The 26,628-nt window shown below is 37.6% G+C and overlaps 2 pseudogenes; both read right to left on the minus strand.

The window, feature by feature from the left end:
• Positions 1-23,891, minus strand: part of LOC114027569 — an 80,900-nt pseudogene extending 57,009 nt beyond the window's left edge.
• Positions 23,892-24,600: 709 nt separating this feature from the next.
• The window catches only part of LOC114027570, a 10,529-nt pseudogene continuing 8,501 nt past the window's right edge, over positions 24,601-26,628 (minus strand).

Here is a 26,628-nt window from a genome sequence, read left to right on the forward strand (position 1 = left end):
GCTGACTTCTTGGTCAGGAGGGGAAAGATTCAGACTTAGTCCAGTATCAGATCACTTTGGGACTGCAAAACTCTGAGAGCTTGTAGGTCACCAGACTGAGCTTTCCTTGTAATACTAAGAGGACAATACTTAATACCCCAAAGAAAGTAGCATTAGGACTGGGCCAGAACTTCCCTCTGAAAGTGCCAAAAGCCTAGCCCTAACATTGATTCTGAAATGAGAAAATATGCTGGAAAATTAACCAACAATAAAAAAAAGGACTAGAAAAGAAAATTAACCAAGAATAAAAAAATCCCACTGTAAAAAACTGTTATGATGATAGGAATAGTCAAGACACAAACACAACAGAAGAGAATTCTAAAGTATTTACAAGCTAAGCCTCAAAGAAAAACACAGTTTGGACAAAAATTCAACTGAAATTCCTGGAACAGATGAAACAAAGAATTTTTTAAGTGTTTAAAATGTTTTTTTTTTAATGCGTGAAATGAAAGCTACAGGAAAAAATGAAAAATAAGGGAGAACTATAGAAGAAAGAATTGGCAAGGGAATTGCAAGAGGTACAAAACCTTGCCCAAGGAAGACAGTCTCTGAAAATTAGAGTGGATCAAATAGAAACCAATGACTACATCAAATAGCAAGACATTGAGACAAAGTCAAAAGTCTGAAAAAATGGAAGGAAATGGAAGGTATCTCACAGCACAAACAACTGCCCTTGAAAACAGATTGAGAAGAGATAATTTAAGAATTATTGGAATCCCTGAAATGTATAACAAAAAAAAGTCTAGTCCTCACATTTTAAGAAATCTTAAATGAAAGCTGCTCATATCTCTTAGGAACAGAGGGAAAAATGAAAATAGAAAGCATCTATTGATCTCATCCTGAAAGAAACCTCAAAATGAAAACCCTCAGGAATATTATAGTCATAATCTAGAGCTTCTAGGTCAACAAAAACATGCTGAAGCCAACAGAAAGAAAGAATTCAAGTACCAAGGAGCCAGAGTAGGGTTACACATGATTTAGTAGCCACCACCATGCAGTGGAGAGCTTAGAATACAATATTCTAGAATGTGAAGGATATAAACTTATAGCCAAGAATAACTTAACCAGCAAAACAAAATATAATTCTACAGAGAAAAAAATGAATCTTTAATGAAATAGAAGACTACCAAACATTCCTTGGTGAAAAGACTAGAACGATGTAGAAACGTGAAGTTCCAACATAGAAGTTAAGAGAAATGTAAAAAAGATAAAACACAAGTGAACATAAATGCGATGAGTGACTAAAGAAGTATAAACTGCTTACACTCTAAATCAGAAGATGATACATATGTCTCTTCTGAACACGATTATCAACATGGGTCATAGAGGGAATGTAATTAGACAGAAGTCTTGAGAGTGATTTTGTTACAACCTGATTATCTTAAAATAAGGATGGAAAGAGAGGGGGAAAAGAATACACTGGGGGGAGGGGGAAGGAAAAGGAAGATTTAGGGGAAATTATCTTACTTAATCAGGTCCTGTAGTAGAAATCTATGCAAACAAGATGGGGGTTGGGAGAGTGACTGACACTTGAAACTAACTCACTCTTACTTGAACTGGTCAAAGTAGAGAATACACACATACACATACTCAGGTGGCTAAAGACATACTTTTCACAAGGACCTATATGTATAAAAGTTCTTATTGCAGGTCTTTTCTGGTGAAAAAGAATTAGAAATTGAGGGGATGCCCATTAATTGTGTAATGATTGAAGAAATTGTGGTATTTTGATGGAATATTACTGTACTATAAGAAATGATGGGCAGGTTGCTCTCAGAAAAACCTGGAAAGACTTACATGAGTTGATGCAAAGCGAAATGTACTGTGTACAAAGTAACAGCAATATTGTAAGATGATCAGCTGTGAATGCTATTTTCAGCAATACAGTGATCCAAGACAGTTCTGAAGGACTTATGATAAAAATTGCTATCCATCCCCAGAGAAAGAACTGATGGAATCTGAATACAGATCAAAGAATACCTTTTAAATTTTAAATTTCTTCAATTTTTAAGTTTTGGTCTTTATTTTCTTCTAGAACATGACTAATATGGAAATATGTTTAGCTTGACTATGCATTTATAACCTATATCAAATTGTTTGCCTTCTCAATAGGGGTGGCAGGAAAGGAAGGAGGAAGAGAGAATATTTGGAACCCAGAGTTTTAAAAACAAATGTTAAAAATTGTTTTTACATGTAACTAGGGAAAAATAAAGTTCTAAATAAATTTAAATAAAAGAAATGCTTTTCACTCAACAGGGAAATAGAGAGGAAAGTGGTGAGAGGGGAAAGGGGAATTAGAGGGAGGGCAGGTAAAGAGAGAGATTAGTCCTAAGTAAAAAAAAATAAACAAACAAACTCTAAGGATGTGTATAAATATATATAGCTCTTTTTGAAATGAAATGGCAAAGGATGGGAATCTGAGAGGTGCCCATAAATGTCAGAACAAGTTATGGTATATGAATGTGATGCAATATAGTGGGCTATAAGAACTGGTAAAGGGAATGGTTTCAGAAAAATCTTTAAAGACTTGTACGAACCAAGGCAGAATAAAATGACCAGAACCAGTGGAACACTCTATGCAATGACAATAATATTGTAAAGACAAACAACTTAGAGACTTAGGAACTTTTATCAGGGTAATGGCCAATCATGATTCCAGAGGACTGATAACAAACTATGCTACCCACTTGTAGATAGGTGAAAGACTCAGAGTACACAAGGAAACATATCGTTGTATCCCTATTTGTATCCACAAGGCCTTGAATATAGTAGAAACTTAATAAATATTTACTGAATAAAAAACCACAACAACTTAGGGGTTTGTGTAGTTCTTTGAAAGAGCACTGGACTATGAGTCAGGAGACTTAGTTTGTCATTCCAGATCTACTAGGTGTATGTTGTTGGGTAAATCTCTTGACCCCTCCAAAATTCAGTTTCCTCCTTTGTGACATAAAGGGTATTGCCACATGTGACTTTGAAGGATCCTTTCAAGTTGGACAGTCTATTTTTCAGTAGCAATCTATAAATCTATGACAGTCACAGATTTTCTATACTATGATGTTACGACTTGTCTAAGGTCACACAGAGGGTCAGTGGCAGAACCATGGCTCAAATCTAGACTTCTTAACTCCCAGAACAGGTTCTTTCACCTGTCTCATCCTTCCAGTTTCATCTGGTTAGAGGAAGGAAACACTTCCAGGGCTCTAAGGACAAGTTGGCTTTAATTGTTTCTGGATTTCTGTGGGATAGAGTAAAGATCAGGAGGAGGAGGAGGAATGGCCAGGGGAGATCTCAAGCCTTCAACATATTTTTCTCTCTCTGCTGATGGCTTATGCCATACGAGGGAGTTTACAACAAGGGTAGGTTACCTCCCGATCAGTTCACGGAATTTTCACCTCTCAAACATTCCCACCTACAGTTCTGCTTCACAAATGGAAGACAGAAACACTCCCAGGCCCCACTGGGCACTCCTATTGATACCTGATTCCTTAGGCCTGGATATGACTCAGGCAATGTAGGATAGTGGTAAGAGTATTTCATCCTGAGTCTGGCAATCTGGTTTTGAATCCCTGCTCTTCTCCTTATAATCTGTGTGACCCTGAGTGACCAATTAGGATAGTAGATTTAGAGTGGGCTCTTAGAGCACATTAAGTTCATTCTCCTCGTTTACAGATAAGAACCTGAAAGTCAGATTGGTTAAGTGATTTATGCAAAATGACACAGAAAGTAGTAAAGCCAGAAATCCAACCTAGTTCCTGACTCCAAACCTCCATCATAATTTCCAGTGTACCCCACTGCTTTCCAGCATACCTTGTGAGGCATGTTCTACTTGGGAGTCCTTTAATGAATGAGTCTGAGTAGATGGCTGCTGAGGTAGCTTCTAGTTCTTGAATTCTGTGAGAAAGTCACATTCTCTCTGGGTCTCAGTTTCCTCATCTGTAAAAAATGCAGGGGTTGTATTAGACCGCCTATAAAGTGCTTTGTAACTCTAGGTCTATGATCTTAAATACAGCTATCTGTCTGACCCTAAGAGAGTCACTTGATCTCTCTGGGCCTCCTCCATCTCCTCATTGTTAAAATGAAGGGTTATATGGATAGTTCATGAAGTGTCTCCTATGATCCTCATGCAAAGACTGCTTAGTTCCTAAGTCACTAAAAAGGACATTGAAGCACCCTAAGGCCCCTGCTCTCTTTAAAAAATATAAAAAGCCAAGAAATCATTTTTCTCAGTACTTTAGTCAGAAGTTCTTTATCTAATCTGCAATGAGAAACCCTTACAATCGTTCTTTAACTATGAGATCTGAAACAATATCCTTGATCAACATTTTTTTTTCATCATTCTTATTGAAAGACTGATGGGTATCTGGTGGTGCAGTGGATAGCACTGGGCTTGGCATCAGGAAGACTCATCTTTATGAGTTCAAGTTCAGCCTTAGATACTTACTAGCTGTGTGACCCTGGGCAAGTCACTTTACCCTGTTTGCCTCAGTTTCTTCATCTATAAAGTGATTTGGAGAAGGAAATGGCAAACCTTTCCAGTATCTTTGCAAAGGAAATCTGGAAATGGTGACATGGAGAGACAGATAGGACTGAAATTTCTGAACAACAGAAACAGAAGGACTAACCAGTTTCTAAAGGGAGAGACCTGTTCAACCTAGGAACGACTCCTTCTTGTAGTGATTAGATATCAGACTAACTGGTGGATGATATCTTTGATTAATTCAATTAATAGTAGTATTTTTGAGTTAACCTTTCATCAGGCTGAAAAGAGAATCAAAGAGAGATTGAATAGTTTTAGGAAAATGTTTCTCCAGGGTGCACTGGTATTTTTTAGTTACACTTGTTTTGTTTGATAAGTAGTTATGTAAATTCTGAACTCTTGCTTCATCTCAACCCTTGCTTAATCTTGAATATGTAATTTTGGTTTTGGTTCTGAATAGTATGAAATGATGAAGACCTTATTAGGGAAAGAAGAGTTTTGATTAGCTGGGGCAACTTTGCTGTATAAATCCCTCTAAAAGCAACAATGGCTCTAAATATTAAAATATCCACATACATAACTGTATGTTTATAAAATCTCTCTGATAGATTTGAAACTTAAAAGTCAGAGTGCTAATTTTTCTTCTACAGTAATGATGTCCTTAATATGAATACAGCTGGATCACTGTCAGCGAAAACAATTACTCCCATGCCATGGTGGCTCTAAATCTGCACTGTGTATTTTCATTGGTCTGAAATGACTTATCATAATTTATAAAGTTATAACTTTGAATACAGTGAATTTGAATACATGGGTCCACTTCATGGGATTCGTTGTTTCCGTTCATTGGGACCCAGTATGGAAATCTGTGTCAGACAGACGAATGAAAAAGCTAATAAAAACTACAGGCATTTGTTGTCTTGACTAAGACTCATTTATGCCACCCTCCTGAAGTTCCAAGGCTGCTGAGATAGGAAAAAGCTGCTTGGGGGCACCTTTCTTGGGCCCTTATTTTACACTGTTTTGTACCTGTCCACAATCTGATCTTCCAATCAAGCCTTTTCTCTGGTTGCTCTGATTCCTGTTATCCCATGTTCCAGACAAACAGGATTATCCTCTGTCTCTTATGGTCATCCTACTCTTTTCTGTCTCTGTGCCTTTACTCATACCCTCCCTCATCCCTGGAATAGGATACATTGAATTTTAGTCTGTTGAAATTCCTTCCTTTCCTTCAAGGCCCAGCTCAGCTGCCACCTCTTCCATGATCCCTATCACCCTCAGGGGAGAGGTGGAAAGGAGCCTTTATTAAGTGCCTACTATGTGCCAAGCACTCTGCTTTACAAATGCTAACTTCTTTGATCTCATTTGAGTAGATCCTTATAACAATCTTGTGAAGTAGGTGCTATTATGATCCCTATTTTATAGTTGAGGAAACTCAGGCAGATAGAGTTAAATGACTTGCTCAAGGTCATACTGCTAGAAGCTGATTTGGACTCAGGTCTTCCCTCTTCCATGCTCAGCACTCTATCCACTTCATTACCTAAGTGAACTCTCCTTCCTCAAATTTCGAACAGAACTTTGCATGGAACTAGCTCTTAATTCCCTCTTTCTTATGTCATAGTTACTTTCTTACATGGTTTTCCTCTCATTACCTTGTAATCTCCTTGAGATCAGGGGCTGTCTCATAGCTTTTTTAGGCTAGCATAGGATCCACATGATAATGTTTATTGAATAAAAAAAGAACTAGATCATTATCTACACATGGGGGAGAGGAAATGGACCTGTGACATTATTGATATAGAGAATTCCAGGATGAGGAAACTCCTACCTATTCAGTTAGGCCACCTTCTCTGAAACCTAGAGTCTATGAGAATTGCCTAGAGCAAGGATTCTTAACTTGGGGCCCAGGGGATGGATTTCAAGTGGTCCATGAACTTGGAGAAGAAGAAATTTACATCTTAATTTTCACTAACTTCTAACTGAAATTTAGCATTTTTTCCAATGATTTAAAAACATTATTCTGAGAAGGGGTCTGTAGGCTTCACCCGGCTGCCAAAGAATCCATGACACAAACCAGGTTAAGTACTTTTGGCCTAGAGGTTAAATAATTTGCCCCAAGGTCATAGAGCATTTAGGATCAGAGGCAAGACTTTAACCTAGGTCTTCTTGGCTTCCACACGAGCTCTGTATCTACTACATCGTACTCCTTCCCTGTCCAGGCAAAGGATCGTCGATTTAGAACTGGAAGGGACCTTAGATGTCATCTGGTCCAACCCCCAATTATTATCCCTATTTTACAGATTAAACTGAAGTCTAGAGAGGTAAAGACACACAGGTAGTAAATAGCAAAAGGCAGGTTCAGATTCAGAATCTTTGACTCAAAATCCAATACTTTTCTCTCTGCATTGCACTACTTACATATTTTTTATCCCTCAATAGATTGTAAGTTGTATGAGGGAAGAAAAGTATGTCTTATTAAGTCTCTGCACACAGTTGAATATGCACACATACACATACATATATGTATGTGTATAATATCTATCTATCTATCTATCTATCTATCTATCTATCTATCTATCTATCAATCTATTTACCTATCTATCTTCTTTCCCCTCATCTAGGTCTTCCTAGGGGATGTTCCACATTTGGCTTTCAGGTATTTAGGAAAATGCCTATATCATATGATCTAGAGCTGGACAGGAACTTAGAAATGACCTAATTCAACCCCCTCATTTTACATTTGTGTAAGTCATTTTATACAGAGAAAGTAAGGGACTTAGATGTAAGTCAGATAGGTAGTAAGTGATGGAGTGAGTATTTGAACCCAAGTCTTATGACTCCAGATCCAGTGCCTTGCCTTTCCTACCTCCCTCTCTACCTCTCTCTCTCTTCTTCCTTCCTTTCTTCCTTGTTTTTCTTCCTTCCTTCCCTCCTCCTTCCTTCCCTCCTTCCCTCCTTCCTTCCTTCCCTCCCTCCCTCCTTTCCTCTCTTCCTCCTTCCCTCCCTTCCTCCTTGCTTCCCTCCCTCCTTCCTTCCTTCCTTCCTTCCTTTCTCCCTTTCTCCCTTCCTTCCTTCCTTCCTTCTTTTCCTATCTTAGCCAAGTTGGAAGTTCCACATCCACCCATGAGCTTGATCCCACTTTTGGGATCCCACTTATAAAATGACTTCTGATTGGCACAGGAGTTTTGGCCTACTTTATTTTCAACCTGGGTCAGTTCAGCCCTCCCTAGCTGTCTTAGTGGCCCCTTCCTCCCAGAGCCTGTTGGTGCTGGCCATAGTGTGGACACCCAATTAGCTTTAGTTCCACTTCAACTCAAAACTCCTGAGCTCAGGTGACCCACCAGCCTCAGCCTTCCAGGGAGCAGAGATTACCATGCCCAAATAGAGCCAGTGTTTTCCCTTTCTGCCACGTGGCTGTCCAACAATGCAGGTCATAGCCTTAGATTTTCCTTTCTACTGGTGATCTGCTGGGAGATTTTACTGATCTGACTCAGAGCAGCTGACAACCGCTCTCATCCCAAAGCTTTGCTCTGGTATATTAATAGGGCCAGCTGTGCTGTTCTTCCTGTTTGGCTAGGTGCCCTTCTGGAAATGATGATTCACTCAGATTCCAGGAAGAGCACAAAGAGGCATTCAGATTTCAGAAAATGAAAATATTAATTAGGAAAAAAGAAAGATGTATTGGGGATAAGTAGACAGTAGAGAAAAGTCTAGCAGTCAGTCCCATTCTAGGGGAAGAATTCAAATCATGTGTTAGAGGAAGGATAACTCAGAAAGTAACACAACTTCACCTTCTTAAGAGAGTTGATACAGTGGAAAGAAAATTGGATTGGTACGTAGAACTCCTGGGTTCTAGTTTTGGCTCTGCCATGTGACCTTGTCAGTTCACTCCTCTAAGGAAGTTGAACTAGGTCAGGGATTCTGAACTTTCAATTTGTAAGGTTTTTTTTTTAAAATTGATAATTGTATTTCAATATAATTGGCTTCTTTTGTAGTCTTAAATCTTATTTTACACATTTAAAAACATTATTCTGAGAGCAGATTTATAGGCTTCACTAGCCAAAGGGGTCTGTCACAGAAAAAAAGGTTAAGAATCCCCATTCTAGATTTTCTCTAAGGTTCTTTGTAGGTTTAAATTATTTCCTAGATTTGACATTCCTCTCATTTTATAAATTCTGTTACAACTGTGTTATTCTGCCTTCTGTTTTTCCAAGGTATCCCCTATGTATTTTATGGTTGTCAAACCCTGAAAACAAATGACCAAAGAGACACAGAGGTTATGCAACCACTGTTAACTCTGAAAAATCCCAAATAGCTGACAGAGGTAATACCCCAACTGTTAACTCTGAAAAATAAAATGAAACAAAACTGAACCAACGAGCTAACTCTGGTTATAAGGAAAATGCATTCTTTATTCCACTAGAGGAGGGAAACTAGACATGTGTGCAGGGGTCTGCTCTGAGAATGAGGAGACCCCCTGCAGTGAGACTGAGTCTTGATTTATATTGGCTTGATTTATATTGATTAAATGGATATATATTGATTTATAGCAGCTACACAGTGAACTGTAGCCCAGGCAATGACAGCAACAATGAGGTAAATTTAATTCATATCAGGGCTTTGTTTTAATTTGCATTTCTCCAATCAATAGTGATTTAGAACATTTTTATATGGCTATAGATAACTTTGATTACTTCTGAAAACTGTTCATATCTTCTGATCATTCATCAGTTGAGGAATAGCTCTTATTTTTATAAATTTGATTCAGTTTTCTATATACTTGAGAAATGAGGCCTTTATCAGAAAAACTTATTTCAAAACTTTTTTCTGCAGCTATGATTGCTAAATATATTTCCCTCCATTCTATTTCCCCCATTTATTCTATTCTCTCTCTCTATTCACCCTGTCACTGCTCAGACGTGTTCTGCTTCTCACTACCATCTCCTCCAATCTGCCCTTCCTTCTATCACCTCCATATCCCCTTTCCTTCCTACTTTCCTGTAGGGTAAGATAGATTTCTATACCCAATTGAGTGATTATGTATTTCATTTCTTTTTTTTTTTTTTTTTTTGCTAGGCAATCTGGGTTAAGTGACTTACTTAGGGTCACACAGCTAGTGAGTATCATGTGTCTGAGACCAGATTTGATCTTAGGTCCTCCTGACTTCAAGACCAGTGCTCAATTCACCATGTCACCTAACTGCCCCTGTTATTTCTTTTTTGAGCCAATTCTGATGAGAGTAACGTTCACTCACTCGCCCTCCCCCAATGTAAAAGCTTTGTCTTGCCTCTTTTATGTGAGATCATTTCCCCATTCTAGTCCTCCCTTTCCCTTTTTCTCAGTGCATTCTTCTTTCTCACCAGTGAATTTTATCTTTTTAGATATCATCCATCATGTTCACCTCACACTTGTGCCCTCTGTCTATATATACTCCTTCTAACTGCTGTAATAATGAGAAACTTTTTATGAGTTACAATTATCATTTTCCCATGTAGAAATATAAACAGTTTAACCTTATTAAGTCCCTTATGATTTCCCTTTCCTGTTTACCTTTTTATGCTTCTCTTGAGTCTTGTATTTGAAAGGCAAATTTTCTATTCAGCTCTGCTCTTTTCATCAAGAATGCTTGAAAGTCCTTTATTTCATTATATATCCAAGGCTTATACTATTTCACACAGCAGGTGATTCTTAGTTGTAATCCAAGCTCCTTTGCCTTCTGGAATTTCATATTCCAAGCTCTCCAATTCTTTAGAGTAGAAGCTACTAAATCTTGTGTTATCCTGACTGTTGCTCCATGATACTTCAGTTGTTTCTTTCTGGCTGCTTGCAATATTTTCTCCTTGGCCTGCGAGCTCTGGAATTTGGCTATAATATTCCTGGGAGTTTTCATTTGGGATCTCTTTCAGGAGGTGATTGGTGGATTCTTTCAAATTCCATTTTACCCTCTGGTTCTATAATTTCAGGGCAGTTTTCTTTGATGATTTCTTGAAAGATGATGTCTAGGCTCTTTTTAATTTTTTTTTATCATGGCTTGCAGATAAACCAGTAATTTTTAAATGATCTCTCCTGCAACAAAAACCTATTTTTTCAGGTCAGTTGTTTTTCCAATGAAATATTTCACATTGTCTTTCATTTTTTCAGTCTTTTGGTTTTGTTTTATTGTTTCTTGATTTCTCATGAAGTTGTTAGGTTCCACTTGCTCAATTCTGATTTTGAAGGAATTATTTTCTTTAGTGAACTTTTCCATTTGATCAATTCTACTTTTTAAGGAGAGTTTTTCTTCAGTGAATTTTTGTGACTCTTTTTCCATTTCACCAATTCTGCTTTTCAAGGCATTGTTCTCACTGGCTTATTTTACCTCTTTTAGCATTCACCACATTCTGTTTTTTTTAAAATTTTTATACTTAACCACTAAAACAAATACACAATAAGAAAAAAAAAAACATAAACTTCAATACTAAAGCTTAAATACAAAACAAGAACATAAAAAAAGCATTGCCTTGTCCACAGCAAAACATAAGAGAGGATTCAAAATATACAGCAATAAATTTCCATTTCAAGATAGTCTATATAGTAAATACTACACTTTGTGTTCAGAGCTGTCCATCTTTCCTTTGCTTCCTTGTGAGTTTTCTTTTGTTCTCTGCTGTGCACTTTTTACTTTGTTCTCTCTCTGCTTCCTCACATTTCTCCCTCAAGAAGGTTACAATTAAACATGGATACACACACACACACACACACACACACACACCCCACTATATGTGTATGTGTATATATATACACAAAACATATATATACATACATATACATACTTATATATTTATAATCATACTCATATATAGAAATATACATTCATCTATATCTATGTAAAATTCTACTATACTTGTTTGTCCTCTGTTTCTCTGAGGGTGGATAACATCTTCCTTCATGAGTCCAAGTCTTTCCCTATTTTTTTTCTAAGTCCACCAGCTCATCATTTCATATACCATAGCAATATTTCATCCTTATATTATCTATTTATTTTAAATAGTCTAAAATAATATTGATTAATATGGCTGACACATAGTGTAGTTTCTCTGTTTTTCTCTTTTGATTACATCTATTTTAGCTTTAACTTTGTCTGAGATCATGATTATTACCTCTGCCTTTTCCCCCCAATCAATTCTGCTCCTGATCATTATTGTATGTTCGTGTGTATCACTTATTTCCTATCCCTCCTGACTCTTCTACTTTACTTCTACCCATTACCTTGTCCTCCTATTCCTTAAACTAGCCCCTCTCCAGAGATTCCTTCCTTATTCCCCCCCACTTTCCCTTTATTCTCTTGTTTTTATTTCAACTTAGAAGACATTTATAGCCTTCCAAATATATGTCATAGACTTGTATTCCCTTCTAAATATACATATTGTTCTTTCACCCAGATCTGATGTAAGTATAGTTATCTCTAAAAATTCCTCCCTTGTCCTCTTTCCCCTCTCTATCCTCTTAAGCTTTTATTTCTTTCTGAATTTAGAAGACTTTTGCACCCTTCTAGACATATATGTATTGTTCCCTCTTTAAACCATTCCCGAGGAGAGTAGAGTTCCAGAACTACCAACCCTTCTCTCCCATCTAATTCCTCTGTCAACTCTCCCTCTCACACCTCTTTTGTATAAGATAATGACTCTTTTTACCTTTTCTCAAATGGTTTTACTTTTTAGCATCACATCATACACAGTTCTATCCAAATTTTTCTTTCATACTATCCAATTATTAATAATAATTTTAGACATATATTTTACATTTCCTTCTGTAAAAAGTAAACAGACTGTCCTTATTGAATCCCTTGTAATTAGTGTTTGAGGTGTACCTTATATTTCTCTTGGATCTTGTATGGCAAATTTTCTGTTTAGTTCAGGTTTGGTTTTTTTTTTTGGCAACAAAATCCTAGAAGTCTGGCAATTCATTAAATATATTTTTTTTTCACCCAGGATTATGCTTAACTTTTCTGGGTATGATATTTTTGGCTGCAACTCCAGTTTTTTTGCTCTTTGATATATAGTGTTCCAAAATTTGTGGTCTTTTAGTGTCACTACTGCTAGGTCTTTTGTGATTCTAACTGTGGCACTGCCATATGTAAATTGTTTTTTTCTTATTGCTTGTAATATTTTCTCTTTGGAGATTTCAGAATTTGACTATGATATTCTTGTAGGTTTTCCTCATAGGATCTCTCTCAGGTGGTTATTGGTAGATTTTTTTTTCCTATTTCTACTTTCTCCTCTTGTTCTAATCCTTCAGGATAATTTTCTTTAATTAGTTCTTTCATTATTGTATCAAGATCATTTTTTTGATTGTAGCTTTCAGGTAGTCCAATTATTCTTATATTTTCTCTTCTTGATCTGTTCTCCAGATCAGTTATTTTTCTTGTGAGATGTTTCACATTCTCTTCCATTTCTCATTCTTTATATTTTGTTTTATTATGTTTTGGTCTCTTATAACTTCACTGGCTTCCCCTTGCCCAATTCTAATTTTCAAGGTGTTGTTTTCCTCCTTTAGATTCTAGATCTCCTTTTCCAGTTGGTTGACTTTCTTTTCATAATCTTCTTGTTTTTCTTATCCTTAAAATTTTTCTCACTCTTTCTCATTTGATTTTTGATGGTGTTTTCAAGACCTTTTATGAATTATTTTTGGGCAGGTGACCATTTGATGTTATCCTTTGGTGTAGAAGGGGCTTTATTGTTTCAGTATCCTCTTCTGAAGATAAGCCCCAGTATTCTCTATTCCCATAGTAACTTTCTATGGTTGAGTTCTTTCTCCTTTCTCTGCTTATTTTTAAAAATTTGGTGCAGCTTACTATTGTAATCACCTCTACTCTTGAGGTATGGGGGATGGTGTCTCTGGTCCCAGATCCTCCTTCAGTTCTCCCTTCTATCCTGGAACTGAAATCAAGATCTCTGCTCTTCTGTAAATGCCCATAGCCAGTGGTATCCCTACCTCACTACTTCTGCCCTCACTATCCCTGCTACCCTGGGATAAGCCTTTCTTTACTACCTTAATTAGTGTTTTCTCTGACCTTACACTATGTTGTAACTATTCATCTGTTAAAATCAGTGATTCTCAAAGGTATTTTGCTCTTAGCATAATATTTTTTTTTGTTGTGAGGAATGAGGCAGACTAGCGTAGAGTTAGGAGACTACCACCCTCTCACTCTCATGTGACTATATAAGTTTCCATGCAATTATCTGCAACTCTGGGCCCAGCACACGTGTTGAGAAGCACAGGATAAAATGTATCTGCCAAAAAAGAATCTATTCACCTAGTATATTGTAAGCTCTTTGATGTTGGGTGATGGTTTTCCTCTTTTTTGGGAGGGTTATCCCTGGCACAGAGCGCAGTACTTTACATCTATTAAGCACCTAATATATAGTTGTTGAGTTAAATTAGATTTTATATGGTGATTCTTTATATGTGAGTATTACTCTCATATTGGAAGGATCTATGGATTTAGCTGCAGATTCACTGTCCTTTGATGCAGATCTCATCCTATACATAAATAATGGTTTAAGTGAAGCAGCAAACAAATCACAATTTTCCCCTCTCTCCCCTGTCCAGCCTCCTCTCTGCCTCCCCTGTTCCCTGTACCACCTTGGCCTATTTTCTGGTAATGAGTACTTCTTCACTTAGCTAGGCTGGTTCTTGGACCACAGATACCCAATCTATCCTTGGGCTCATTCTTCTAGTCTCTTCACCTTGATAAGATGAGATCAGAGCCTGCCCTCTCCTGGTCTTTGAGCTGTAGAGTCAATTCCACATTATCCTGTGTCTTTGGATGAAGATTTCAGTAGAAGAGTTATTTTTATTTTTAACTCCATCTCAACTAAGTACCTCTTCTGGGCTTCCTGATTTTTATTAAAACTGTCCTTTTAGCTTCTGGCACCTGTGGGCAGTATACCAGGGACTCAGTTGTGGTTAAGGGGGTAAAAGAGATCTAAGTAGTGAGGGATTTTCCTTGCCCCAGAATTTCCTTATCCATAACATGATTCACAGAGTCTCAGAGAGTAAGGATTCTCAGGTCTTTCTAATGCAGGCCATATACATCAGAACAGGAATCCCCTTTACACTATCTCTTACAACTTGTTTCTCTGCCTCTTAGATTTTAGAAGAGCCCTCTTTCTTTTGCATCTATATTCATTAGGGAAATTGGTCTATAATTTTCTTTCTGTGTTTTGACTCTTCCCAGTCTAGATATCAGCAGCATATGTGTATCATAAAAATAATTTGGTAAGACTCCTTCTTCAGCTATTTTCCCAAATAGTCTGTGTAGTATTGAAATGAATTGTTATTTAAATGTTTGATAGAATTTGCTTGTAAATTCATCTAGCCCTGGAGATTTTTTCCTAGGAGTTCATCAATGAGTTGTTCAATTTCTTTTTCTGATATGGGGTTATTTAAGTAATTTATCTCCTCTTCTGTTAATCTGGGCAATATATATTTTTGTAAATATTCATCCATTTCATTAAGATTGTCAAATTTATTAGCATACAGTTGGACAAAATAGTTCTTAATTATTGTTTTAATTTCCTCTTCATTGGTGGTGGATTCACCCTTTTCATTTTTGATACTGGTAATTTGGTTTTCTTCTTTCTTTTTTTTAATAAATTAAATTAACCAAAGGTTTATCAATTTTATTGTTTTTTTTTGTAAAACCAGCTCTTAGTTTTATTTATTAGTTCATTAGTTTTCTTAATTTCAATTTTACTAATCTCTCCTTTGGTTTTCAGTATTTCTAATTTGGTATTTAATTGGGGATTCTTAATTTGTTCTTTTTCTAGTTTTTTTTTTAAATTGCATGCCCAATTCATTGATCTCTTCTTTCTCTATTTTATTCATTTGAGCATTTAAAGATATAAAATTTCCCCTTAGAACTGCTTTTGCTGCATGCCATAAGTTTTGGTATGTTGTCTCATTATTGTCATTCTCTTGCATGAAGTTATTGATTGTTTCTATGAATTGTTATTTAACTCATTCATTCTTTAGGATTAGACTATTTAGTTTCCAATTATTTTTTAGTCTATCTTTCCATGGCCCTTTATTACACCTAATTTTTATTTCATCATGATTTGAAAAGATGCATTTAATGTTTCTGCCTGTCTGCATTGGATTGTGAAGTTGTTTTACCCTAGTACCTGGTCAATTTTTGTGTATGTGCCATATACCACCAAGAAAAAAGTATATTCCTTTCTATCCCCATTCAGTTTTCTCCAGAGGTCTACTGTATCTAACTTTTCTACAATTCTATTCACCTCTTTAACTTCTTTCTTGTTTATTTTGTGGTTAGATTTATCTAGTTCGGAGGGAGGGAGGTTGAGGTCCCCCACTAGTTTAGTTTTGCTATCTATTTCTTCCTGTAACTCCCTGAACTTCTCCTCTAAGAATCTGGATGCTATACCACTTGGTGCATATATGTTTAGTAATGATATTACTTCATTGTCTATGGTGCCTTTTAGCAGGATGTTGTTTCCTTAATCTTTTGATAAGATCTATTTTTGCTTTTGCTTTGTCTGAGATGAGGATTGTTAACCCTTCTTTTTTTACTTCAGCTGAAGCGTAATATATTCTACTCCATCCTTTTACCTTTACCCTGTGTGTGTCCCTCTGTTTCAAATGTGTTTCATGTAAACAACATATTGTAAGATGATGGTTTTTAATCCATTCTGTTATCTGCTTCTGTTTTATGGGAGAGCTCATTCCATTCACATTCACAGTTATGATTACTATCTGTGTCTTTCTCTCCATCCTATTTCCCACCTGCTTATACTTTTCTTTCTCCTTTCTCTCTTTCCCTCCTCACTAGTGTTTTGCTTTTGACCAAGGCCTCCCTTGGTTTCGTCCCCTCCCTCTTCCCCTTTGCCCTTACTACTTCTTCCCTCCCTTCTATAACACCCCCCTTTTCTTTCTCCATTCCCTCCTACGGCTTATGGAGAAATTAGATTTCTATAGCTAACTGATTATGTTATTCTCTCCTTGAGTCAAATCTGATGAGAGTAAGGTTCAAACAATGCTGATCTCCCTCCCTTCTTTTCTTCTACTGTAATAGGTTTTTGTGCCTGTTCCTGTAATGTAATTTAGTCTTCTCTGCCTCCTCCTTTCCTTTCCTCCCATTTCAATCCTTTAATTAGATCAGATTAATCCACTTACTTAGATCCATTTAACCCACTTAGATTTTTTTATGCTTACATCAAAGTCGATTTATACCCACTCCCTCTATGTATACCCCTTTAAAATGGTGTAATAACAATACAATTCTCAAGAATTACAAATGTCATCTTCTCTTGTAGGGATGTAAACATTTTGCCCTTATTAATAGCATATTATTTTTTTTCTTTCCCATTTACCTTTTTATGTCTCTCTTGAGTCTCATATTTGAAGATCAAATTTTCTGTTGAGCTCTGGTCTTTTTATCAGGAAGGTTTGGGAGCCCCCTATTTTGTTGAATATCCATCTCCTCTCTTGAAAGATTATGCTCATTTTCACTGGGTAGTTGATCCTTTGTTGTAATCCAAGCCCCTTTGCCTTACAAAATATTGTATTACATGACCTACAATCTTTTAATGTAGAAGCTGTAATCCTGACTGGTTCCATGATATTTAAATTGTTTCTTTCTGGCTGCTTGCAGGATTTTCTCTTTTACCTGGTAATTTTGGAATTTGGCTACTATATTCCTTGGTGTTTTCAATTTGGGATCTCTTTCAGGAGGTGATTGGTGAATTCTTTCTATGGATATTTTACCCTCTGGTTCTAGGACCTCAGGGCAGTTTTTTTGGATGATTTCCTGAAAGATGCTATCCAGGCTCTTTTTTACATCATGATTTTCATCTAGACCAATAATTTTTAAATTGACTCTCCTGAATCTGTTTTCTAGGTCAGTTGTTTTACCAATGAAGTATTTTATGTTTTCATCTATTTTTTTCATTCTTTTGTTTCTGTTTGACTGATTCTCACTCTCTCATAGAGTCATTAGCTTCCGCTTGCCCAATTCTAATTTTTAAAAAAAAATTGTTTTCTTCTATTAGATTTTATATTTCTTTTCCCGTTTGGCCCATTTTACTTTTTAAGGAGTTCTTCTTGTCAGTGAGTTTTTGTGTCTCCTTTTCTGTTTGGTCAAATCTGCTTTTTAAGGGGTTGTTTTCTTCAGTGTACTTTTTTTTTTCCAGTTGGCCAATTGTATTTTTTAGGGAATTGTTTTCTTCAGTGTACTTATTTTCCATTTCGCCAATAAGGCCCATCACGTATTCTCTTCTGCATACTTTTTTCCAGAACTCCATTTTTTTCTCCCTCCCTTTCTGCAATTTACCATCATTAAAGACAAAAACAAGAACAGTGATTTTCCTGTAGTTAATGATGGTGATGAGGTTTAGTGCATGATCTTTCAGTTTTTTTTCTTACTTTTCACTTTCATCCTTATCTACTTTTGTACATTTAGAAAGAAATCTCTAAATTGCTTCTGTCTTCTTGTTTTGTTTTTATTGCTGTCTTTGGTTGAAGTAATTATTTAGCCTTCCTGTATTTCTGGTTTCAGGGATGTTTGGGAAGCAAACAATTTATTCAGGTATAGTATTCTTTCTATGAGTATTTTGAAATGTCTCTTCTTTATTGAACTTTCATCTCTTTTCATTTGTTGCTAGGCTCAGATTTACAGGTTAGGTCATTTTTGGTTGCAATCTGAGCTCCCATGAACTTCCTACTCTTTTTCTTTCAGGGTCAGGTTATGTGCCCTATCAGAAGGTAGATGCTCATGGGGGAAGTTATGGTGAATGAGTCCATTATGAATTAGACTTTTTATTATTAAGTTATAAGGCTATTACCTTGGTAGGATTATTACAGTTACCCAAGTCTCATTGCCTATTGGGATGGTACCCCTCCTAATTGATGGAGATCAATGCTCTGTACCTGCATGAGTGGCCAAGACTTGGATATAAATCTTGGGGTAATGCTTTGCTTCCCCCAACAAGGAACAGCGATGAGAAGTTTAACCTGATCCTGAAAACCACATCCCCTAGAATAACAATATTTAAGAGAGCAAATAGATCCAATTCTAGCCTGGCACCTCCTTTCTTTAAAGAGAGCAGAGAGTTCAAACTTCAGTCCTCAACCTGCTGCTTCTCTTCCTGGTAGGGAATAAAGTCTCCCTTGGAGAAGAATGATGAGAGAAGAGGTTAGAAATGTCTATTGTACCTCCCCAGAGGCCACACTGACACCTTATGCTACATGTAGGGAAGATCCTAAGGCACATTATCATTTTGGCTTGTGGAGAAAGCAGCAATTACTTGATTGGTTTGGCATGGTTTCTATTTTGGGGAGTTTGTGAGAGTACATAAGGATTGGCAAAAATATTTAGTTCTCTATTTTGTTGGTCCCATGATGTGTGACCCCATATGTTAAATGGGTGCAGTGCCAATAACCCCTGAGCATTTTGACCAATGGCAACCCAGATACATAAGCTTTAAATAGTGAAACATAGATGACAAATATGCTCCCAAGGCTCCTTTTTAGGTCATATAGATCATAGATTTAAAGCTTGAGGAAATCTTATTGGATCATCTAATCCAAACATTTCATTTGATCAAGGAGGAAAACGAGGCCAAGCGAGATTTATTGATTTAGTCTAACTCACATAGACAATGACTTGTAGAGGCAAGATTCCAGCTCTCATTTCAGATGCCCTGTTCTCTCCAGTATACAATGGCATGGCTCACTTTGAGATAGGGATAGGTTGGTATAGATCTGGTCTCAAGATCTAAGAATCAAAGCCAGTGTTCTGAGATGCTTCCCACATCATATATATACATACATACATACACACACATATATGTATATACATACATATGTACACACATATACACATGTTAATAGCAAAAATTTCATCACACAGACACCCTCCAACAGTCAGAAACCCTCCTTTCATCCTTTGCTTTCCTTTGTGCAAGGGAATTGTTTCATCTTCCCACAGGTGCTTCTTCTAGATCTTTACCATGAGGTTTGATCCCTAACTGATGAACCTTGATATTTCCTTTGAGCATTTGGATTTTAGTAAAACATTCTTGAGGAGTGGAGAGTTGAAAAATCTCAGTGAATTTCTTGAAGTTCCAAACCATTACTGAAATAGCAGAAATATCCTTTAAAGAATCCCCAGTGAATGGTCATCTAGCATTTCCTTGAAAAATTAGGGTTACAAAAGGTCACTCCTTCCTGGGCAGCAATTCTACTCTTGAGTGACTCTAATTCTTAGGAAGTTCTTCATATCAAGCTGAAATTCTTCTCCCTGTAAAAAGCAACCTGCCACCTCAGTGTGTCTTAACCTTGCCCTTTGAGGCTAAGAAGAAAAAAACCCCCTAATTCTTTGATAGTCTGGAAGCCAGCAAACATGTTCTGCCTCTCCCCTGTCCAATACCAAGTCTTCTGTAGGTGGGATATTCCAGATTCCAATCCTGTTATGACATTGGATATCTTACTACATCTTAGGTTCTTTGTTTATCTCTCCAGTTAAGAGAATTCAGACAAAAAAATTCAGTGAATTTTCCTTTATTCAACAAGGAACACTCTAAGTGAGGTTGAAGAACCAACATTCTGAAGGAGAATCTTCTGGAAATTAGAGATGTCTTGTGTATTATCTTCTAGTAGGAATGAAAAGCACTGGAGGACATTTCAGAACTGATCCTCTAATTAAACACTGCCCCTCATGTGAAAATTTGATTTTGTCATCACTCTGCCTATGGGACGAGAAAAGAAAGTTAAATGAGGCTCACTAATACACAAGCCCATTTTGTGATGTCAAACTTCAAATTGTAGAAATGACCTTTGATATTAATAGTCCAACTTCCTCCTTTCTTCAGAGGAGAGAACAATGGAAAAGGCTGTTTAGGGAGGTGATGAGCTCCCTGTCACAGGCAGTGTTTAAACAGAAGTAAGATGATCACTTGGAGGTGCATTGGGTAATTCATGCAATGGGTAAAAGCAGAATTAGGGGGTCTCTGATATCTCTTCTGACACTTGAGATTCCATGTTTATGTAATACTATGTTGCTGTTGTTTTCTAAACTTCCTCATAAAATTTACTCTTCTTATCCTTAAAACATTTAATTTATGCTATTAAAAAAACCATTAAATTGCCATTATTCGATGTCTCTCCACTACTCAACCCTCTCTCTAGCAATAGAACCCTCCCTCATAACAAATTAGTACAGGAAACAAAGAAACAACAATAACAAAATCCCAAACAACATGTTCTCCATGTCTTAAAATATAGGTTTCACTTCTCACTGAGAGCCCACCAGCACTCTGTGGAGAGACAGGAGACATGCTTCACTGTCTGACTTCTGAAGTCACATACTATTTCTATTAAAATGACCATAGCTTTTGGTTGTTTATCAGTCAATCAATATCAGATCTTACTGCACTCCACCTTGTTTTTACTAGGAGTCATAAAAGCCAATTCTTCAAATTTCTGAAATTTTTACACTCAATCAGATTTCAACTCCTTCCAGTCTTGATGAATTGCTGTGACAAAGAAATTTCACCACCCTGTAGACAACCTTCTGGTTATGATTATCTCGTTATAATTTTTAAAATTAGGTACGCAAGTCTCTTAATGACAGAAAAAAAGCTGTCACTGTACTCATGTTGGAAGACTTTCTGCATTGGTTAGACCTCACCACAAACTTGCACACACCTGATATAACTTTGAGAATCCAGGGCTACCTCCATGCAACAATAAGGCATCAGAGCAGCTAGTTAGTGGAGGTGTAGAAACATATTAATGTCTAAAGTCAGAACTAGTAATCTAAAATAAGACATAAATCACTTGAAGGAAATATGATGAACAGAGATAAAAATACAACACAAACTTTTATACACTTCTGGTCACACAAACATGTGTGCTCCTCTGTTTAGTATTTGAAAAGATGAATAGGATGAGTCATGAGTGGGAAGGAGAGGATATGTGAACAAATATGGATGCCTTTAAGGAGAAGAGTTAGAGCTGTAGCATGTCAGAGCTAACAGGATTCATGGAATCCTCTGATCTTAAAAATGAAAAATGACCATTGAGTATTTGAGTGACTTGTCCAAAGGTAAGCAATTAGTTCATACATTTATAAAAACATTGCTTGTTAACTTGATTGTTGACTCTGGAAGGAATAAGCCAATTATACTGTCCAGCTACTTGTATGCACTAATTTTATACATATGCAAACAAACTATGGAAGCATGTAACTAATTCTATTCACATGGAAACAGAGGCCCAAAGTGTTGAAGTTGGCCCTATTGATATAGGTTACACGATGTCATGGAAGGAGCACTGGATTCAAATCTTGGCTTTGTCTCTCCCTACTGTTCTAGTTTTGGATACTTCTTTTTACTGCTTTATGCCTTAGTTTTCTTATCTATAAAGTGGGTATACCAGTACACATAGAGGAAGGGAAGGGTAATGGAGTGAGTAAATGTGGCAGAGAGGAGTGTGAATCATCTGGCTAACAGAACTGCTGGTATATACTGATCTGCTGTTGGGATAAACTTTAAGGGAATGGAACAATGGTTTCTCACTCCCTGATCTCATATCATTCAAGAATATATCTCCATTGTATTAACTACTGAGTTCTGCCTCACCCCTAACCCTATCCCTACTAACTTGCTTCCCTTCCATTTGATGCCTGTACTTACTTAACAGCATTGCAGAAAGTACATTTATTGGGATATGTTTTCCCATCAGAATCACATATTGGTGTGTAATCTAGAGTGCATGGTCAAGACTGTCCTGTTGGCAGTTTTTCATAACCTTTGCAGTCAACCTGAAAAATCAATAATGAACATTATCACCTTCTTGGGTCATAGGATTTTTACACAGTCAAGTTTCTAAAAACTTGGAGATGCTTGGGTCTCTGGATCTGAAAGGGGAAATGGTCAGAAATACTGTGAAAATCATACCTACAATCTTCACATAGAACCCCTGAGACCAATTCCCCCCTCCCCTAACCCTTGCCCTGTATTTCATAGTCATGGAGGGGTGAGGAACTCTGATCTCCAGAAATCCCATCTTCTATTCAACAGACATTTATTGACCATCTAGAAGATGCAGAGTAAGAGACAGAATGGCAGAATAGATAGATGGTCAGCTTTGGAAGCAGGAAGACTTAGGTGCTAGCCCTGCTTCTTTTATATTGGTTGTATGATCATATTGACAAGTATCTTACCAACTCTTGTGATTTTGACAAACCTCAACATTTATAAATTACAGCTTATGTGCCGATCTATGTTGGTAGAGTATGTTTTTAGACTAGGAGACTCCATAATACTGTTTTCTGATTTGTGACCTTGAGCTTTACCTATCCTGTCTGGATAATATTCTTGTCTTCTGCCATTGTGGACTTGGTTTCTGTTTATCCAGGGCATAACTTTAAAATTTACAACTGGAGAAAAGTCCATTGAAGGCTGACTCAGAATGCCATCTGGGAATAAGCCTCGATATCGAATACATTTTGTTCTCATCTTCTTTCAAAATAATTTAAATTTGGGGCCCACTTTTATGTGAAATGCAATGTCATTACAAGATAGGAATGCAATATCAAAAAGGTTTGATATTGAGGGAGAGAAGACTTACTTTTTCTTCTGACTGTATATATGGAATAGAAATAAAGAAGGCAAAAGTATTAAGCAGTGTGACCTCTTGAATGACCCAACAATGCTCCTCCTCTTGCTCTCTTAGTCTTAGGAAACTTTTTCCTCTAATGTGACAAGAAACTCCATTTAATGTAATGGAAGGAAGTAACTTCTTTCTTCTACTTTCACCATGCCTCATTTTCTGTCTCTTTAAAATGAAGAGAATTTATTAAGTAAACTCTGAAGACCCTTTCAAGTTTAAAATTCTATGTTCTGGAATCTGTTATATTTCTAACAGGTTGGATTTCATCTACTAAATCCTTTTCTAGCTCTGATATTAACTTGAAAATTCCATTTCATCGCTGAAAGTACATTTTTAATGATTTCTTCCAATGCCAACATTTTATATTCTATGATCCTACAACCTTCAATATTGTATGTTCTAAGGTCCCTTCAAGCTCTTATAATCTCAGTTCTGTCTCCTAGGGTCTCTTCCAGCCCTGATATTCCATGATTTCTCTTGGCAGATCCAAAAAAGTAAATGTATTTCCTTTTAAAGCTGTTATGCTGAACAGGAAGAGTGCCCACTTCTCACATATGTTTATCCTGGTATTCTCTGGGTCAGTCATTGTAAGAGGACAGCAGATATTAGGGGTTAGGGCTGGGTCAGGAAAGATATACTCACGGAAGATGGATATCAGTGTCATCATCAGTAACAGGCATACAGCTGCTGCCTTCATGGTGTAAGTTTTGGCAAGGTGAGTGGAGTGAAGTGAACCCAAGTGAGCTGCTGTTCTGAGCTCTGCTTCTGTGGACCAGCATTATATATAGGCAGGAATCCACCTTGATTGTGAAATTAGCTTGTATGAACGCAGGAAGCTGGAAACAAATTTCAACTGATTTCTGAATGACTTTCTTATGGAAAAGTTAACCTGGAGCTAAGAGCCAGAAATGAAGGGGTAATCACCAGATTCCTGAGTCCTGTCACATGCAATCTTGTGCTAGTCTGGTTTCCCAAAAACATGAAATCAGTAGAATTTCCTTTTAGAGTAACAGATCATACAGATCTTGCAGGAAACCAGGAAGAATAATTGGGCTGATCACCATAAACATAGGGTTGTGGGTGGAGAGGGAACCTTGATTTGAGCCAGGATTTAATTTTTTTTTAAGGTAGATTGAAGCAATGATTTAAAGAAAAATTAATTTTTTTGAAGTAGTGATTTTTAACACAAAGGTATCAGAACTAGAACATCTTAAATTTTTAATCCTTTCTTTACAGGTTCACCTAGACCACTTTTGATTAAGAAAATTGTAGAAAATTAGTAACTGCCACAATTTAACACCAGGAGGTGTCCCGTGTTAATTTCCCAAAGATTCCTGGTTGCAGCGTGTTGCAAATGCCTTGTTCAAAGTCTATGTTGGCGCTGCTTGGAATAAATCAGGGAAGATTTAGTTCACGGGTAGGTTTTCCCCATATTTCTTTGTAAACTCTTCAGTGTTCTTACAGAATTGTTCAAGGTCCTTAGAGTACGCTTCAGCTAGGTCAGCTAGCAGGGGGCGCTCAGGCTGGGGGTCGTTCGTCAGTGCTATGAGGGACTGGATGACTTGGTCAGTTTTGGTTGCTGGCTTGCAGTTTTCAGCACTAATTACTGGCAGACACAACTGTCCTTTTTCATGAATGTTAGGGTGGTAAGTCTTTGTTTTAAGAGTGATCTTAGATGATTTGAATGGATACTCTGCTGGGAAGCTGATCTTGATTCTGAAGGCTCCCTTGCCATATGGAGGGTTGTGAGGAAGGATGAGCCCTTGCCAAGTCAATAAATTAGCTTTATCAACCTGGAAGTTAGGGAAGTTTTTCATCTCAAGCTTGAGGATTTCTTTCAGCCCCCACTTCCCAGCTGGGAGTCCCACAGCATGTCACTTCCCCCGTGTGCCTCAGTTTCCTCTCTGTATCGTGGGGGCAGGGAGGCTTGAAGACAAAAGGGATGACAATGGTCCCCTCTCTCAGCTAGGCCCAGGGGGTCCCAGGGCAAACCCTCCCCCCAAATCGCAGTCTCAGGTGGGAGGGGATGATGGGGAAGGAGAGGGGATGGGAAGAGATGGGAAGGGCGGGGGCCTGAGTTTCCCTGGGCAGGATAGGAAAGCTTGAGGGAGGCTGGCCTGGGGCCTTGGTGCTACTTGCCCCTGCCCCTGACTGGCTGGGCCTCTGCCTCCTCTCAGTCCCAGGGTGGCCCCACAGGCTAGGCTGCTGAGCCACCTCATGAGAGGCAGAGAGGAGGTCAGGCCTGGGCTCCTGTGGGTGTCAGGGGCTGGAAGGCCAGGCCAGGGGGCAGAGCCAGAGCCACCTTCTGAGCCAGGATTGTTGAGCTGGGGAGTCAGTCAATAAACATTTATTAAGCACCTATGATACAAATATAAATGAAAACCAAGACAGTCCCAGCCTGCAAGCAGCTTCCAATCTGATCTGCGAAGACACACAAAAGGAAGCACAAAAGGAGGGGAAGATAAGGTGCTGGGTATGGAGGCATGATGAGGCTTTCCAGAGAAATCTAGAAGCAGTGTAGCAGGAGGGAAATGTGGAGAAAAATTATGCTTTGCCCTGGAGTCCAGGGCCCTGTCCCTCTAGTCAGAGGTCCAAGCAAGGGGGCAGAGGAGGTCGATGAGATGGTTGGACCAAGATGATTCAACCTTGCAGGGTAATGAGATTTCCCAATGGTGAGTCTCAGGGAAGGAAGACATGATGGAAAGTTCTAGATAAGTTCAAAAGCTGGTGCAAAATGTGGAAGAAGTCTAGAGGGCCTAGATTTCTCCCAAATTCCTGATTGGAGGTGACAGACTTCAAAACCAAGACTGAGAGAGTTAGAGTCTAGAATTGGCTTTGGTCTATTATAGACCTTACTCTGGGTCATTGTTTTTGCTGAAAAGAGTAACATACCAGCTGAAAAGAGTACTATAATATCCAGTCAAACCAGCAGTATTTAGATTTTTAATTTCTTTCTTATTTAGCTTTTTGTTGTTGTTGCTCTTTAATTTTGACTAGACTGAAAGTGGGTGCATTGAGGTTTATTATTATAGTTTTATTATTGTGCTTTTCCACTTTATTTTTCCCAGGTGTGATTAACTTATCATTTAGGTACTAAGATGCTATCCTCTTCTACTTTTCCTTTCTACCCCTCTTTAGAAAGATGAAGGAGGTAGTTAAAGAGAAGTGTGATTGATACAACTGATCTGTAACTGAACTGAATCCTTCCTCTCCACTGCTCCTCTTTTCTTCCCCTTTCCTAGATCTTGGTCACTGGTTTTTAATCTTTCCTTCTTTTGTTTTATTTTCCCCTTTACAATCTACCCTCTGAAATGTGCTTTCCTTGTAACTATTCCTTCTTCATTTCTACTTTCCTTCTTAAATCTCTCTAAACACTCCACCCCCCCCCCATGCTGGTATGTTTTGATTTTGAACTTAATGTTTTTCTACACCAA

The sequence above is a fragment of the Vombatus ursinus genome, unplaced genomic scaffold, assembly GCF_900497805.2.
Source record: "Vombatus ursinus unplaced genomic scaffold, bare-nosed wombat genome assembly UNPS02014863.1, whole genome shotgun sequence".
Classification (NCBI taxonomy): domain Eukaryota; kingdom Metazoa; phylum Chordata; class Mammalia; order Diprotodontia; family Vombatidae; genus Vombatus; species Vombatus ursinus.